Source organism: Monodelphis domestica, chromosome 2, assembly GCF_027887165.1.
Source record: "Monodelphis domestica isolate mMonDom1 chromosome 2, mMonDom1.pri, whole genome shotgun sequence".
Lineage (NCBI taxonomy): Eukaryota > Metazoa > Chordata > Mammalia > Didelphimorphia > Didelphidae > Monodelphis > Monodelphis domestica.
The window spans coordinates 257,039,943-257,055,734 of NC_077228.1; the positions used below are offsets into that span (position 1 = coordinate 257,039,943).

A 15,792-nucleotide genomic window follows, 5' to 3' on the forward strand; every position below is an offset into this window, starting at 1 on the left:
TTGTTGTTATTATTTCTCAAGCTTCTGTTTCTGTTTTCTTGGTTCCTATTTCTACGATCTATAGCTACTTGGCCTTCCTTCCCACACATACACACACACAAAAAGTCATTGGTTGCCTCTTGTGTTCCTTTAAAAGAGCTATGACCTCTGTCTTATAGCTCCTTATTTTACATGTTCCTTTAATTCAGCTATTTCTTTCCTTAATTTCTCCTCTGATTCATTTTTATCCTTCTTTAATCTCTCCTTTAATTCAGCTTCCTCTCTATCTTCCTTTTCATGGCCATTAAAGACGTAAACCACTACTCTCTTTATTGTACTGAGGTCCATAAGGACTAGTCAGGGCATTTAGTCATAAAATATTTCCTAACAACCCTGCAGCAGTGTTTTGTTTTGTTTTTTTTACAAATTGTCTTCTTATTTGTCTCACATCTTTTTCTAGAAAGATCTATGCCCAGAAAGCTGCATCCCAGTTCAACAAGGCAATCCATGAACTGAGATGGTTTTTCATTTTCCTCCAGTGTCAAGTCTTTGAATTAGTTCAAGTACCTGGCCTGTCAGAACAAGCTCTCATTGCTTTTAGTAATGTATTCCTAACCTGATATAGATGCAAGTAATCTTCCTCTGAATTTGGGTCTCATTTAGGGTCTTCAGTGGCCCAGTGAATTGCACCTTTTCCTTGGGCCTGATTGACAAGAGAAAGAACTTTACTGCTCTCTCTCTCTCTCTTTCTGTTAGCAGGGTGTGGAGCAAATCATTCACATCAATCCAGTTAGGATTGTAATTTTGGTAAATGCTTTCAAACTTATTCATGACTACAATGGGTTCATCTTCAGATTACGGTTTTTTATTTCTTTGAATCTCTCAGTTTCTTGTAGAGAGAAATGTATAGGATGTCTAATTACTAAGTTCCCTTGTCTATCATAGGTGGGAACATCCCTTAGTGGGAATAAACCTTTATTTGGGTTGCCTATGGTTACTGGAGTCTGATTTGATGTTCAGGTTGGAGTTGAGTGGGTGGGGGGAAGGTGGAGTGATTGAGTGGGGAGGGAAGGACTGATCAGGAGGTGGGGAGGCAGGGCAAAAGGGGTAGGGGAGAGGAAGAGAGGGGGAAGAGATCAGGGCTAGGGCAGGGAGGAGAGGAGGAGAATGGGTGAGTTGGGAGGGCAAAGGAAGACTGAGTGGGGACAGGGAGGAAAGGAAGAGATCAGGTAAGATAGGTGGTATAAAAGTTAAAATTAAATCTCAATAATAAAAATATTATATTTTATAGGTTTATTAAATGATCATTAGAAATCAAGGAATAAAGAGGATAAAAAATAAAGACCACGTGCCCATGGCTGATCAGCCAGTTCAAAACACCTGCCTTACCACCACCAAGCTCGGGACTGGAAGTGGTAGGATCCTTAATGTCCTTGCTTAATATCACCTGTCTATAGGAAGTATGGAAGGACAGGAAGTCAGTGGGCTCCTGGAAAAAGTAGTTCTTTTTTTAGGGTAACAGATTTTCAATTATACAGTGGGGTCAGTCAGAGAAAGGAGGGTAGGGAAAGGAATGGCAGAGATGGGGAGGGGGTGAGTGGGGAAGAAGAGAAGGATGGTTAGGAGGTGGAAGAGAGTAGGCAGAGGAAAGATGGGTGGAGACTGGTAATTTTTCCTGATTTCCTCTGATTTGTTGCACTATTTCCCATAGTATCTAGTTTTTTTATCCTGAATTTAGGAGAAAAAATTCTAGCCTTTCTATTCTAATCTGGTTATTACTGTCAGGGCTCAGTAAGGAGCTGTTCTGACTATTGCTGAATAGTGGCAATTCAAACAATGAAAGGATCCCAAAACATTAAAAAAAAATTTGAGACACAACTTCCTTTAATTTAATTTTATTGTAGAAAGCTACTAGACTAGAGTAGGGTTAAATAAGAAACTAATGCAAGGCACTAGTAACTATTGCAAGGCAATAGTACCAATAATAAATACATTTATAATAATCATTATTACTGTTTTTGAAAAATTATTATGATGATGTTTGAAATAATGATCACTGAATTAGTATATTTAATTAATATTGTATTGGATTAGTTTGGCTTAATTTGGTTTTGTTCAATTTTATTAATTTGAATTTATTTAATTTAAATCAATGTTACTAATTTTAAATTATTAATAATTCATTTATTCAAGTTTTATTTAAGTTTATGGAAGCCTGCAGTTCTCCACAGGGGGTGGGGAGTGGGGGGAGTGCTGGCAGCCACACCACAGGCAGGGAGCCAGGGAATAGAAGCTGGTAGAGGCCCCTCTCACCAGGTGGAGTTGGCAATGGAGGGCTGTGAGGCTCAGGTAATTGTTGCTAAAAGCCCAGCTCACCAGGCAGCAGTAAGGTGATGGGTCAGGGTTGGCAACTCAACTATTCCCAGTCACTAGACAGCCCTGAGCTGGTTGGGGGGAGGGGGGAGAGGTTATCTCATATGTTAGCCCAGCTCCTGGGAATCAGCAGTGGGTGGGAGGCCTCAGTGGCAGCAGTGACTGGTAAAGAGTTGGTGATGACAGCTTATCAGTAGAAGAAAGGCAGTCATTTCGGCAGGGATGGCAGCAAAAAACAAACCAAAAAAAAACAAGTTTTGCAGCAGGGGCAGGAGCAAAACTGACCTATTCTCTATCCTATATACTAAAAGGCTTTTAAAAAAATGAGGATTCTTTTTCCAAGACTTTAGGTTGCCATCTGTTAAAGTTAAATGGAAAACTCCTGGTTCTTAGTTTATTAATATTTACTTGAAATAGAGAACATAGAGATAGGGGGAGATTTAAGCCTTTTCTAATCTTATTCTAATCTTGTCATATGGCGCTCCGCCTCATGGCTCCCAGCCAGCATCTTGCAATGTTGCCATCCAAGGGAATAGAGCGAGAGTACCTCCTTTAACCCCCTCTTTTATCCTCTTCTTTACTTTGGGTAATAACCTTTAGTTCCAGATTGTGTCCCTAGGACTCTTCATCTGTGACTTATGTTTAGAGAGGTCCCATGATATCCAATCATGACATCAAACTAGCAGTTCGGGGCACGAATGGTATAAACACAGTACATGATACTAGGGGACGGGAGTAGATTTACCAATAAATGAGCTAAAACCCACAGTGAGATGGGGAGTGTTGTTTTTTGTTTTTTTTTTTAATAGCTTTGGGAAGTACAGAACAAAGAACAGGCTTTTGTAGGTGTGGAACAAGATATGATTAATTAAAAGAGCTCAACATCAAGAATGATGAAATCAGTATGATTGGTTATAGAGGTAAGGCATAGGTGACAATATGATTGATTGGAAATTGGAGATGAGGGGCTAACAACAGTCTCCTTCCCTCCTGGGACCAGGAAGTGTTCATTATCTGAGTCCCCCTGTGAGGCTTGAGGGACTGGACCAGACTTCTTTGAATAACAAACCAAGCATCTTTGTTTTTTTTTCCTTTTTTTTTAATTTTTATTTGGTCATTTCCAAACATTATTCATTGGAAACAAAGATCATTTTCTTTTCTTCCCTCCCCCCCTCCCTCCACCTCTCCCACAGCTGACACGCAATTCCACTGGGTATCACATGTATTCTTGATTCAAACCCATTTCCATGTTGGTATTTGCATTAGAGTGTTCATTTAGAGTCTCTCCTCAGTCATATCCCCTCCACCCCTGTAGTCAAACAGTTGCTTTTCGTTGGTGTTTTTACTCCCACAGTTTATCCTCTGCTTGTGGATAGTGTTTTTTAGATCCCTGCAGATTGTTCAGGGACATTGCATTGACACTAATGGAGAAGTCCATTACCTTCGATTGTACCACAATGTATCAGTCTCTGTGTACAATGTTTTCCTGGTTCTGCTCCTTTCGCTCTGCATCACTTCCTGGAGGTTGTTCCAGTCTCCATGGAGTTCCTCCACTTTATTATTCCTTTTAGCACAATAGTATTCCATCACCAACATATACCACAATTTGTTCAGCCATTCTCCAATTGAAGGGTATCCCTTCATTTTCCAATTTTTGGCCACCACAAAGAGTGCTGCTATGAATATTCTTGTACAAGTCTTTTTCCTTATTATCTCTTTGGGGTATAAGCCCAGTAGTGTTATGGCTGGATCAAAGGGCAGACAGTCTTTTAGCATCCTTGGGGCATAGTTCCAAATTGCCCTCCAGAATGGTTGGATTAATTCACAGTTCCACCAGCAATGAATTAGTGTCCCTACTTTGCCACATCCCCTCCAGCATTCACTACTTTCTGTAGCTGTTATGTTAGCCAATCTGCTAGGTGGGAGGTGATACCTCAGAATTGTTTTGATTTGCATCTCTCTGATTATAAGAGATTTAGAACACTTTTTCATGTGCTTATTAATAGTTTTGATTTCTTTGGCTGAGAACTGCCTGTTCATGTCCCTTGCCCATTTATCAATTGGAGAATGGTTCAAACCAAGCATCTTTGAAGGAGAGCTTGGTGGTATATAGATAACTGAAGCAGACACCCTTGTGTCTACCCACTTCCCTCAAAGAAAGTTTAAGGCAAAAATAGAAAAGTGATTAGCAGAAGAACTAGGTTTCTAAATTTAACTTAGAGGTTAGCTGAATTTATGAATAAAGTTCAAAGACAAACCATGATTTAAGCAGTTATAAGATAAAATCAATTAATTATAAATAAGATCAATTAATAGATGCTAAAAAATCAAGATGATATTTCAGTGATAACAGATAGTGTAGGAAAAGAAGAAAATAGGGCTTAGAATAAATCCTTACCTTCTGTCTTGGTATCAATTCTAAGACATAAAAATGGCAAGGGCCAGGTAAGGTCCCACAGCTAGGAAGTATCTGAGGCCAGATTTGAGCACAGTACCTACTAGCTCCAGACCTGGTGTTCTATTCATTGTGCTACTTAGTTGCCTCTAGAATATACTATTTTTTCCTCCAGTTTTATATAGAAATCTGACATTTTGCAATTCATATTCTCTCTCCCCACCTCTTCCTGGGGTGGTAAATAGTCTAATATAGGCCATACTAGGGCTGTCAAGCAATATATATTTCCATATAGAATATAGTCTTGAGAGAGCCACTTCTGCTCAAGTAAAGAAATCTAGATGATGAACCATTTTTCACTAGACTGCTTGAAATCAAGAAAGGTTCTTAAATGTTTTTATTTTCCTTCTAAAAAGCTTCTAGAAATTAAGACCCTTTTCTGTTTCTTACAGACACAGTTCACAAACTTTTTAGTTTAATGCTGGCTTTGACTACTGTTACAGGCTAACCACTTTTCTTGTACCCTTTTAACTTCTTGAAGATAAGAACCATATCTTATTCATCTTTAGTCTCTTGCCCTTTAATAACACATAAAGGGAAATTAGTAAATCATTATTGGTTGAATGGATATTCTTTCCAGAACTTGTTTACTTCTTTCTTTCCCTTCTTGAAAACTGGGAAAATTACTTTTTTTATATAATCAATGAATCAAAACAATTGTAAGGGAAATGCTGCCATCTTATTCTTCACATCTTTTTATTTGATATTTTCTCTGCTTTGTCAAGATTTCCTTTTGTATGGAGTGGAATTTGGGGGGAGCTAGTACCCCCAGAAATCACTTTAATGAGTTGCAGCCTTTATTACTAATTGAGAAAAGCCCTCTTTAGTTGTCAACAGTGTTTTTAAGTTTATACAGTAGCTATATGCTTTATTTGCCTCATTTTTTTGTTCTAAGAGTATTTTATCAGAGATCATGGAATTTTAGAGTTGGAATGAGTCTTAGTCTAAGCGCTGCTTTTTTGCAGATGAAGAAATCAAGGCTCAGATACCTTGAGTATTTTGCCTAGGTATCCAATTCTCAGTTTCTAGTCTAGTCATCTTTCCCCTTGACCAAAGTGGTAAACCTGCTAAGTAGTCAGAATGCTCCTGCTTTCCTTTATGTGACCTAATGACACATAGTTTAGATGTGGCATTTTTGCTCCTGTTTACATGGGGCTTATATCGACTGTGCCAGAATTCATGGTGTATTACCCTATTGCAGCCTTATAGGCTGTAATAGGCTGGAAGGCACAGAGATGTCATGTGAGAGATCATTTAGCCCAACTCCTTTGAGAAATTGAGTTTTAAGACAGCTGAATGACTTGCCTAATGTCCCTTAGTCACTTATTTGCTGAGCTAGGAGCTGGAGCCCTGTTCTCCTGACTTCCAGTTCACTGTTCTTTTTTTACTGTTTTGCCTTATGAGTTTTTATAATATATGAGTTTGAGACTCTCTGGGTTCTGTGATGTCTTTCTTTAGATATTTTCCTTTTACCATAGGGTAAACATATTACCTCTAATAAATGTGAATACTTAAAGGATCTGTGAATCCATTAGAATAGGAAACTCCTTCTACCAGTCTATGATTTAGTATGTGTATATATGTATATACGTATATATGTGTAGATATTTGTGTGTGTGTGTGTATATATGTATATATATAAAAATGTGTGTATGTATGGAAGTTTTCTGAAGTTAAATTACCTGCCTAAGGTTGGTTACACAGCTAATATCAGAGGCAGGACTTGAATTTAGATCTTTCTGGCTCTAAACACAGAACTCTTTCCACTATATACCACACTATCTCTTTGAAAATGAAATATGGGTAAAATAACATTATAACAGAATCCTATAGAGGCTTCTAAATGCTTGTAATAAAACTTTTTTTATGGTGTTTATAGCTAGGAATAAGAATTCAGCACCAGGAGAAAAGAAAAAGAGAGAGCTGATATCCTGACTCTTTTTAAAGGTCTTTGGGTTTGTATGAATATAAGACTTGCATTACTTGCGCCACATGCAATCCCTTAGAGTATAGAGTGCCTGAGAAACTTATTCTCAGAAGGGAAGCATCCAGTGATCTGGGCCCATATTTTCCTCATTCCATCCCTCTCCCAGATGCAAACATGAGCTGCTGAGATTAGTATAAGCTCAGATAGACATAGGTGACAGACAACTCAGCTCCTTTGATACTTGTCCCTAGGAATGGTCAATCAGTGAAGTATCAGTGGTATATTCAGGTCCTCAGATGTGACTGCATCTCTGTCTACAACGTACATGGCATTGTAGAGCTAATTCTGGGCTTGGAGTCAGAGAGAACCTAGTTTAAACTATACTCTGAAATTTACTAGTTGTATGCATTATTCTATGTGCCTAGGCAATTCCTTAGGACTTAAATACTAGGTCTTGAGACAGTTAATTGCATTCTGTTCAGTAGAGAGAATCTGTTTGTTCCCTCTGCTGCTGAAATCCCACCAGCAGCATTAATTCTGTTTGCCCTAAATACCTTGCCTGCTGGAACAGTGGGAGAACTACAGTCAATTGACCTTGCCCCAGCTGCTATCAGTAGTAGTTACCCTGTGAATGTTTGTTTTTTTTTTTTCTGTGAATTTAATTCTACACATATTTGCATATTTTGCTGCTGTAACTCTTAAGAACTGTCAGTATGCCAGGATGTGTTTGAAATCTGGAATTCCTTCTCTCATCTTCCCCACATTCCATCAATTACCAATCTTTATCAATTATCAGTCTTTATCACCTTATTCTCTCTGATATCTATTCCTTCTCCTCCTATTCCTACCATACCAGTCCAAGTTCTCATTATCATCTTCCTACACCATTAAAAGGGGCAATTAGATGATACAGTGGATAGAGCACTAGGCTTGGAGTTAGGAAGACTAACCGAAGTTCAAATCTGGCCTCAGCCATTTCCTAGCTTTGTGACTGAGCAAGTAAGTCATTTACCCTCATTTTCCTCATCTATAAAATGAGCTGGAAAAGGAATGGCAAACTGTTCCAGTATCTTTTTTTTTTTTAATTAAAAAAAATACTGTAATGATTCCAAGGCAGAAGAGTTGTAAAGCTAGGCAATGAGAATTAATTTTGATTTGCCCATAGCTAGAATATGAGGCCAGATTTGAACCCTGGAACTCCTGTCTCTAGACCTTGCTCTCTATCTGCTGAGCCACCTAGCTGCCCCCCATTTCAGTATCTTTTTCAAGAAAACTCCAAGTGGGGTCATGGAGAGTCAGACATCATCTATAATAACCATTAAAAAACTTTTATTGTTGCTTTTAAAAGGTTTTGTTGATCCAGTCATCTTTATATTGTAGCCATTAGAACCTTCCTTAAAACAATAATGATTAAACAAAAATATCTAATACAAAGATAGATGTTTTGTATTGTATAAATAATCTATCCTATAGGCTATGAAGGAATAGAAATGTTGCATTATAACTTTTCTGAGACCCATATTATTTTTGTTTTTGTACCACAGTTCTTCCCTTAAAGTTAAACCTTTCTGTGTAACAAAGTAAATGATCTAAGCAGAGCTAGCCTACTCTCATCTAACTGTGCTACATCCCATAGCTATAGTCCCAACCTATTTACTGGGAGCAGGGAAATGTTTTAAGTTTTTTTGGACTGAGATTATTAAAATTCATCAGTGTTTGCCTTGGAAGATGTCATTTATTTTTTGGAAATCTTATAATCTCTTGGTTCTGCTTTCTTCCCTTTGTTCCACTCTTTTATGAGTCTTCATCTCTGGAAATGTATTTCTTATGGCACAGTATATCACATATTCATATATCACAAGCCATTCTCCAGTAGATGGATACCCATTTTGTTTGCAGATTTTAGCTACTATAAAGAATGCTTTTGTGACTTTTGTGTGTGATATGTGTATGATGTGTGCATATGGTTTACTTGGGGATTTATGCCTTGTAATGAGATAAATTAATGGGTGTAAGGAGATTTTGATTTTGGGTATAATTTAACATTGATTTATAGAATTTTTAAAATTGGACCAATTGCTATGGAAATCAAAGTATGATTCTTGCTGTAGTTCTCATGTGTGCTTTGTTCTACTTATTTTGTTTCACAATGCTGGGATTAATAGTTTTATCAGATAAAAAGAAATTATTTGAATCATGAATCAGGAAATAACTCTGAGAAAATCTCAATATTACCCCACTTTTTGGTTAACTTCCCTAAATATGTCTATATTTGACCTCAGAGGAGAGTTTGGAAAGTTTAAGTATGTTTTTGAAGGACAACTAATTGATATTTTTGAGGTGGGGATTGAAGTACAAGTGAAGAGTCACAGGCTCAGCTGAGGTTTTCTCTTTCTTGTCCTACTTACAGTATGAATTTACAGATTTGATCAAATAGATACTGGCAATACAAAGGAGAAATCCTGAACTGGTAGATTAGCATCTGCCAGAAGACCTATAACACATATCTCTTAGGTTTTTAAACTTCTCAATAGAGAATGGAACATATTAAAAAGTTAGGCTTTCTCTCAGCCAGTTTATTTATTAGAATAGTGTCCTATTAATTCATTTATTTGCACCCCAAAATGTCTTCTTTTTTCATTTGATTTTGAAATTCTTCTTTGCATTTTGCTTATTCTCACATTTGTAGTTTGTTTTCCATAAATACGATGTTTTTGCGGTTCTGTCAATGATCTCCTCCACCTTCAATAATCTCTTCCACCTTTCCTCCCCCACCCCAGCCCTCCAGCTCAGAGCTGTAAAGGATCCCAGAGGGTTCAGTACTTGCACTGTTGGCCAAATTTTAGGGAAACTGAGTAAGGAAGGAGGGTTGTGAAGGACTTTATAGTTACTGCCAGCAATCAGGGCCTGTTAAGTATCACAACTGTGTACAGGTTGGCAGTCATAAGTAAATTGAGTAAAATAGAGTCAAGCTTTTTCCATTTTAGGAAGTCTTAAGAGATTCTCAGGGCTTGGTATCAGAGTTCATCTACTGAATTTAGCCTTTTTCTCCTCCTATTCCTAGAGATGTTTGTATTTTCTTTCTAGTGTCCCCTTCTTTATACCCTTTTCAACCTAAATTTTCCCTAACCTTCTCAGGTCCCATGAAGAAGCAGGATCTCTCATCTGGTTCCCTCATTTTTACTACCAGTTTTGTTTTCTTGAGTGTCTGAACAGCAGGTATAACCTTGTCCCCAATTCCTGGAGAAAGTCTGTCAACCAATTCACTTTCCCCTTTTCCTTGCTTTTGTTTGTTGCCCATTGAGAAGCCCAAGTTTCTTTATCTTTTCTTGAGTTAGAGCACAGCATATTCTTTGGACTCAGATTACCTTTATCATATTGCATACCATCCTTTAACGCTAAAGTATTCTTCTGCCTAAAGCAGAGATCTCTACAGCAAGGCATATTTATTGTATTCTTCAGTTCTGGCACCATATTTTAGGGAGGATGTTGGCAAGCTGGCCAGAGGAAGCCAACCAGGTTGGTGAAGACTGGAGATGAGTTGAAGAAACTTGGGGTGCTTAGCCTGGAGAAGAGGTAGGGGAGTATAGCTGTCTTTAATCTTGACTCTGCCACTTATTCCCTATAAAACTTCGGGAAATTCATTTACTATCTCTGGACCTCAGGGTGTTCTTCTATAAAATGAGGGGGGGGGGGTGGACTAGATGACTTCCAAGGACTCCTCCAGCTCTACATCTATTATTTTGTGTTTGGTAGAGCTGCTGGTAGCATGGGAAAGTGGTATGGGAAGTTCTGTGGGGTTCCTGAAGAAATTTTGGATGATAGGTGGTATGTTTATAGCTACTTTAAGTAGCTTTACCTATATGTGGCTATCAAATAAAGGTGAAAACTGTGCGTTCTGTGGCCACTAATGGACAAAGTAAGAGGTCTATGATACAAGCTAGATCGAGGTTAAGATTCAAAAGACTTCTTTGGCTATCCATACAGATTATGAGTTGGTTTTGGGTCATATTCACATTTACATGTGAACTATACTCTTGTTCCTTCTTTCATTTCCTTTATTTTAGCATAAGAATTAGGTTACATTTGCATTTTCTGTTTATTATGTCAGGTGGTGAGACCAGGACCAGGAACGAAGAGACAACTATGAAGCAGGAAATTTTAGATGATGATTATCAATTATTACACACAGAAGAACAACCTCCCATGTTTAATGAGTATGGGAATTCTTTCAGTCACAACTCAGCCCTAGTTGGACTTAAAGTATTCCAAACTAAAGAAGAAGCTTATGATTGTCAGAAGTGTGGAGAAAGCTTTATTTCCATGGCCCATCTTACTCAACACCAGAGCCTCCACACTGGACTGGGTCGCTATGAATGCTATGAATGTGGGAAGAGGTTTAACCGTAGTTATGACCTGATCCGACATCAAGTCATTCATACTGGAGAGAGACCCTTTTCCTGTAATGAATGTGGAAAAACCTTCAAACGAAAATCAACACTTATTGAACACCAAAATATTCATACTGGAGAGAAACCTTATAGATGTAACAAATGTGGAAGAGCCTTCCGGCAGAACACAGGCCTAATTGAACATCAGAAAATTCATACCGTTGAGAAACCCTACAAATGCAATGAATGTGAAAAGACTTTCAGTAATAGTTCAAGCCTTCTTCAGCATCAGATTGCACACACTGGAGAAAAACCCTACAAATGTGATGAATGTGGGAAAGCTTTCATAAATAGCTCTAGTCTCCTTCGACATCATAATATTCACAAAGGAGGAAAACTCTGTAAATGTGAGGAATGTGGGAAAACTTTGAGTAACAGCTTGAGCTTTTTTCAGCATTTGAAAATACATACTGGAGAGAAACCATATAAATGTAATGACTGTGGGAAAGGCTTTATATGTAATTCATATCTTGTTGAGCACAAAAGAATTCATACTGGAGAGAGACCATATGTATGTAAAGAATGTGGAAAAGCTTTCAGGCGGTCCTGGAACCTTACTGAGCATCAGAGAAGTCATAACTCGGAGAAATCCTATAGATGTACCGAGTGTGGGAAAGCTTTCAAGAATAGCTCAAGTCTTTTTCATCATCAAAGAATCCATAGTGGAGGGAAACCCTTTGACTGTAATGAATGTGGTATGGCTTTTAGGCGCAAGTCACGCCTTATTGACCACCAAAGGGTTCATACTGGAGAAAAACCATATGAATGTGATAAATGTATGAAGAGTTTTAGTCACCGTTCACAACTTCTTGAACATATGAGAACTCACACTGGAGAAAAACACTATGAATGTAATCAGTGTGGGAAGTCCTTTACTAGAAATTCAGGCCTTTTACGTCACCAGAAAATACACACTGGAGAAAAACCATATGAATGTAATCAGTGTGGGAAAGCATTTAGCAATAGCTCATGCCTAATTGAACATGAGAGAATCCATACCACAGAGAAACCTTATAAATGTAGTGAATGTGGGAAAGCTTTCTGTAAGAAATCATACCTCACTGGACATCAGGTAATTCACTCTAAAGAGAAACCCTACAGATGTAATGAATGTGGGAAATCGTACAGTCGACGGTTCCGTCTTGTTGAACATCAGAGAATTCATACTGGAGAGAAACCCTATGAATGTAGTGAATGTGGGAAAACTTTTAGTCGAAGTGCACTTTTTATTAAACATCAGATAATTCATACCAAAGAGAAGCCCTATATATGTGATCAATGTGGCAAAGCTTTTAGTCTGAGAAAACATCTTGTTCAACATCAGAGAATCCATACTGAAGAGAAACCTTTCAAATGCAATGAATGTGGGAAAGCCTTCAGGCACAAGTCAACTTTTCATGACCATCAGAAAACACACACTGGAGATAAACCCTGTAAATGTAATGAATGTGGGAAATCTTTCAATCGAATCTTTCACCTTATTGAACATCAGCGAACTCATACTAAAGAAAAACCTTATGAGTGTAGTGAATGTGGGAAATCTTTCAGTCGAAGCTCAGTCTTTATTAAGCACCAGAAAATTCATGCTAAGGAGAAATTAGATTCATGTAATTAATATGGGAAAGCTTCTAATTTAATACCAAATTTTGTTCAGTATTGAACAATTTACCTGGGGAAAAAATGAATATATAGAAAGCCTTCAATAAGAGTTCATGATTCAACACAACTGAATTTACATGATACAAAACAGTTATTTTAAGAAATGGAAATTTCAGTCCTCTCAAACAATGTTTCATATTTTTTAAATGGCATTGACTGAGTATTGTCACTCATCTCCATAGAATAGAGCTATAGACTCAGAAATAAAGGGAACTGTATTCTTGCAGATCAATTCACTGCTTCTTGTCTAGACTCTTGCAGTGGTCTCTAATTGGGCCCCCTGCATCTAGACTCTCCTTTCAAATCTAACATTTTGCCAAGTCAATATTCCTAAAACACACATCTGACCATTTTACTCCTCTATTCAAAAATCTTCCCCTATTGCCTCTAGAATAAAATGGTAAATTCTTTGTTCAACATTTAAAGTTCAACACAATCAGACTCCCATTTATCTTTCTGGTTTTTTTTTTTGAAATTACTTCCCTCATAGTAAAACTGACTTCTGGCTGCCCTCTATATATATCATTTCTTCTCTTTCCATGCCAATTCACAGGTCCCCCTATCCCCTACCATGACTAGAATGTGATTCCTCTTCCTCTCTTGCCTCTTAGATTTTCTATTTTCCTTCAAGGCTCAGTTTAGGTTCTTTATAAGATAAGGCCTTTTCTGTTCTCCCCAGTTGGTGGGCTCTCCTGAAATTGTTTGGTATTTACTTTGTATATAAATTGTATTTACTGATCTTTGTATATGTTTTCACCCCCAGAACAATGTAAGCTCCTTGAGGGCAGGATTATTTTGATTTTTTATTTGTTTCCTTAGTGCCTAACAATGTTTTGCACATCCCGAGGCACTTGATAAATATTTGTTGACCTGAATTAGACCAAGATGTAAACCCTAGAGCTGGCTACTCTTCCTGGAAAGCATTTTACTCCATTGTTTTCTTTATGCCAAATAATCTGACATTTGTTAATAGGTTATTATATTAATACAGAATAGTGGAAGAAAAGGTACTTGAAGTAGTAATAGGTTAATAAAAAACTAACATATAAGAGATATTGCCTCAGTGTCTTTGAAGAAACCACTTGTCAAAGAAGCAGATGGAATTCAAGGAGAGAAAATAAGAAGTTGAACATCAAGCCAGTTTTTCTTTATTTGATACTTTCAGTGATGACAGGGATTTTCTGTTTGTTAGTTACTCTTGTCAGGAGGGTGTCTTCCCTGTACAAAGAAGTTAACTCCAGAGAAAAGTAAGGACTGACATAAGATCTCAAATTATAACATGGCCAGTGACCCTTTTCTAGATCTATAGGGAAAGAACACAAAGCTATTGATGGGTACCTCTGAAGAATCAGAGCAAATACTTCTGGGATTGTTTAGAGTGAGAAGAATCTAGTACTTCTCATACAGTCTTGAATTTTCATGGGCCAGAACCAGATGGAGGGAAATTATTGGTTTTGACTTCTGTCCCACTGTTGTAAAATTTTTTTTTCTCTGACCTCTGAGCCAAAAACATAAATACTAACCAAACAGTGGGCAGGAAAATCCTTGTGTAGAAGTGTTCACAGTGGTACCTTGGGTTATAATAGCTAGCTCCAACTTCCTGCTCACTTTTTCATAGAATCTTAGAGCTCTAAAAAGAATTAGGTATTATCTAATCTGGCCCCTTCATTTTACAGATAAGAAAATGAATCCACAGAGGGGAAGTGACTCTTACTTTTATAGATTGTTGGAGTTTCCATAGTGCCAGGTCATGTATTAGGTGAAAGTTATAGACATCCAGCCTTTGACAATGTTATTGAGATTCAAAGTGAATCAAATCAATCTTAATAGGATGAATTGTAGTGGGGACAAATGTAAAATCTTTCCCTTGGATTGAAAAAAACACCTAGTACATGTGAAAACATGGGAAATACTGGCTGGGCACCCTTTGATGGACTGACAAATAAAAAGGAATGAACAGTGTGATATTGCAGACCAAAAAAAGCTAATGTAATCTTAATAAATAATAAGTGCATGACATCCACATGACAATAATAAAATATGACATCCAGAATGAAGGAGATAGTCATTCTGCTGTTCTCTTTGTTGATTGGATTGTATGATAAAAGGTATTGGAAAGCTGAACCTCATATAGAGAAGTAAAATTTAGATGGTGAGAGGATTAGAAAACATGCCATATTATGATCATTTTAAGAATCTGGGAGTATTTATCTTGGAAATAACACTTAGGACAAGGATCCTTAATCACTTTTGTGTTGTGGATCCCTTTAGCAGTCTGGTGAAGCCTAGGGACCCACTACTTGGAATAATATTTATAAAATACATAGGATTACAAAGGAAACCCTACAAAGAACATAACTGCAGAGAAAAGTAAGAACTGACATAAGTTCTTATTGTATCAAATTGTTATAAACATTAAAAAATTGTATTAAGTATCAAATTGTTATAAACATTAAAAAAACCTCGGACATATAAAGAAAAACTCAGACATTATAAAGAAAAACTCAAAACTGCCCAGAAGTGTATTGAGTTGCCTCAGGAGATAGAGAGTTCATATCTCAAGAGGTCTTTGAGTAAAAGATGATGACAACTTCTTGGGAGCTGTATAGATTTCTGCTTTCAGATAGGGATAGAATTGTATTACTTCTGATGTGCCTTCCAACTCTTTAGTCAGGCATTGTAGTTTTGAAAATTTGACTCCATTGTCCTTCTGTAGGCTTAACTTCTGTTACACTGCTGTCCTTTTCCCAATGCCTTTTGATCTACTTTGTCAGATCTGGATATGCCTTATGTTTTTCTTGTTTCCATGTACTTGCTTTTTACCTTCATTAGCTTTATGCAATCCTAGTTTAAATCTTATCTATTCTCTACCATAAAACTTTCTTACCCCATACTGATCATTTCCTTATCAGAATTCTTAGAACTCTTTTGACATTTATGTATTACTG

The 15,792-nt window shown here is 37.3% G+C and overlaps 1 pseudogene; it reads left to right on the plus strand.

The window, feature by feature from the left end:
* LOC103094413 (zinc finger protein 420-like) overlaps positions 1 to 13,897 on the plus strand; it is an 85,818-nt pseudogene extending 71,921 nt beyond the window's left edge.
* Positions 13,898 to 15,792: the final 1,895 nt, after the last annotated feature.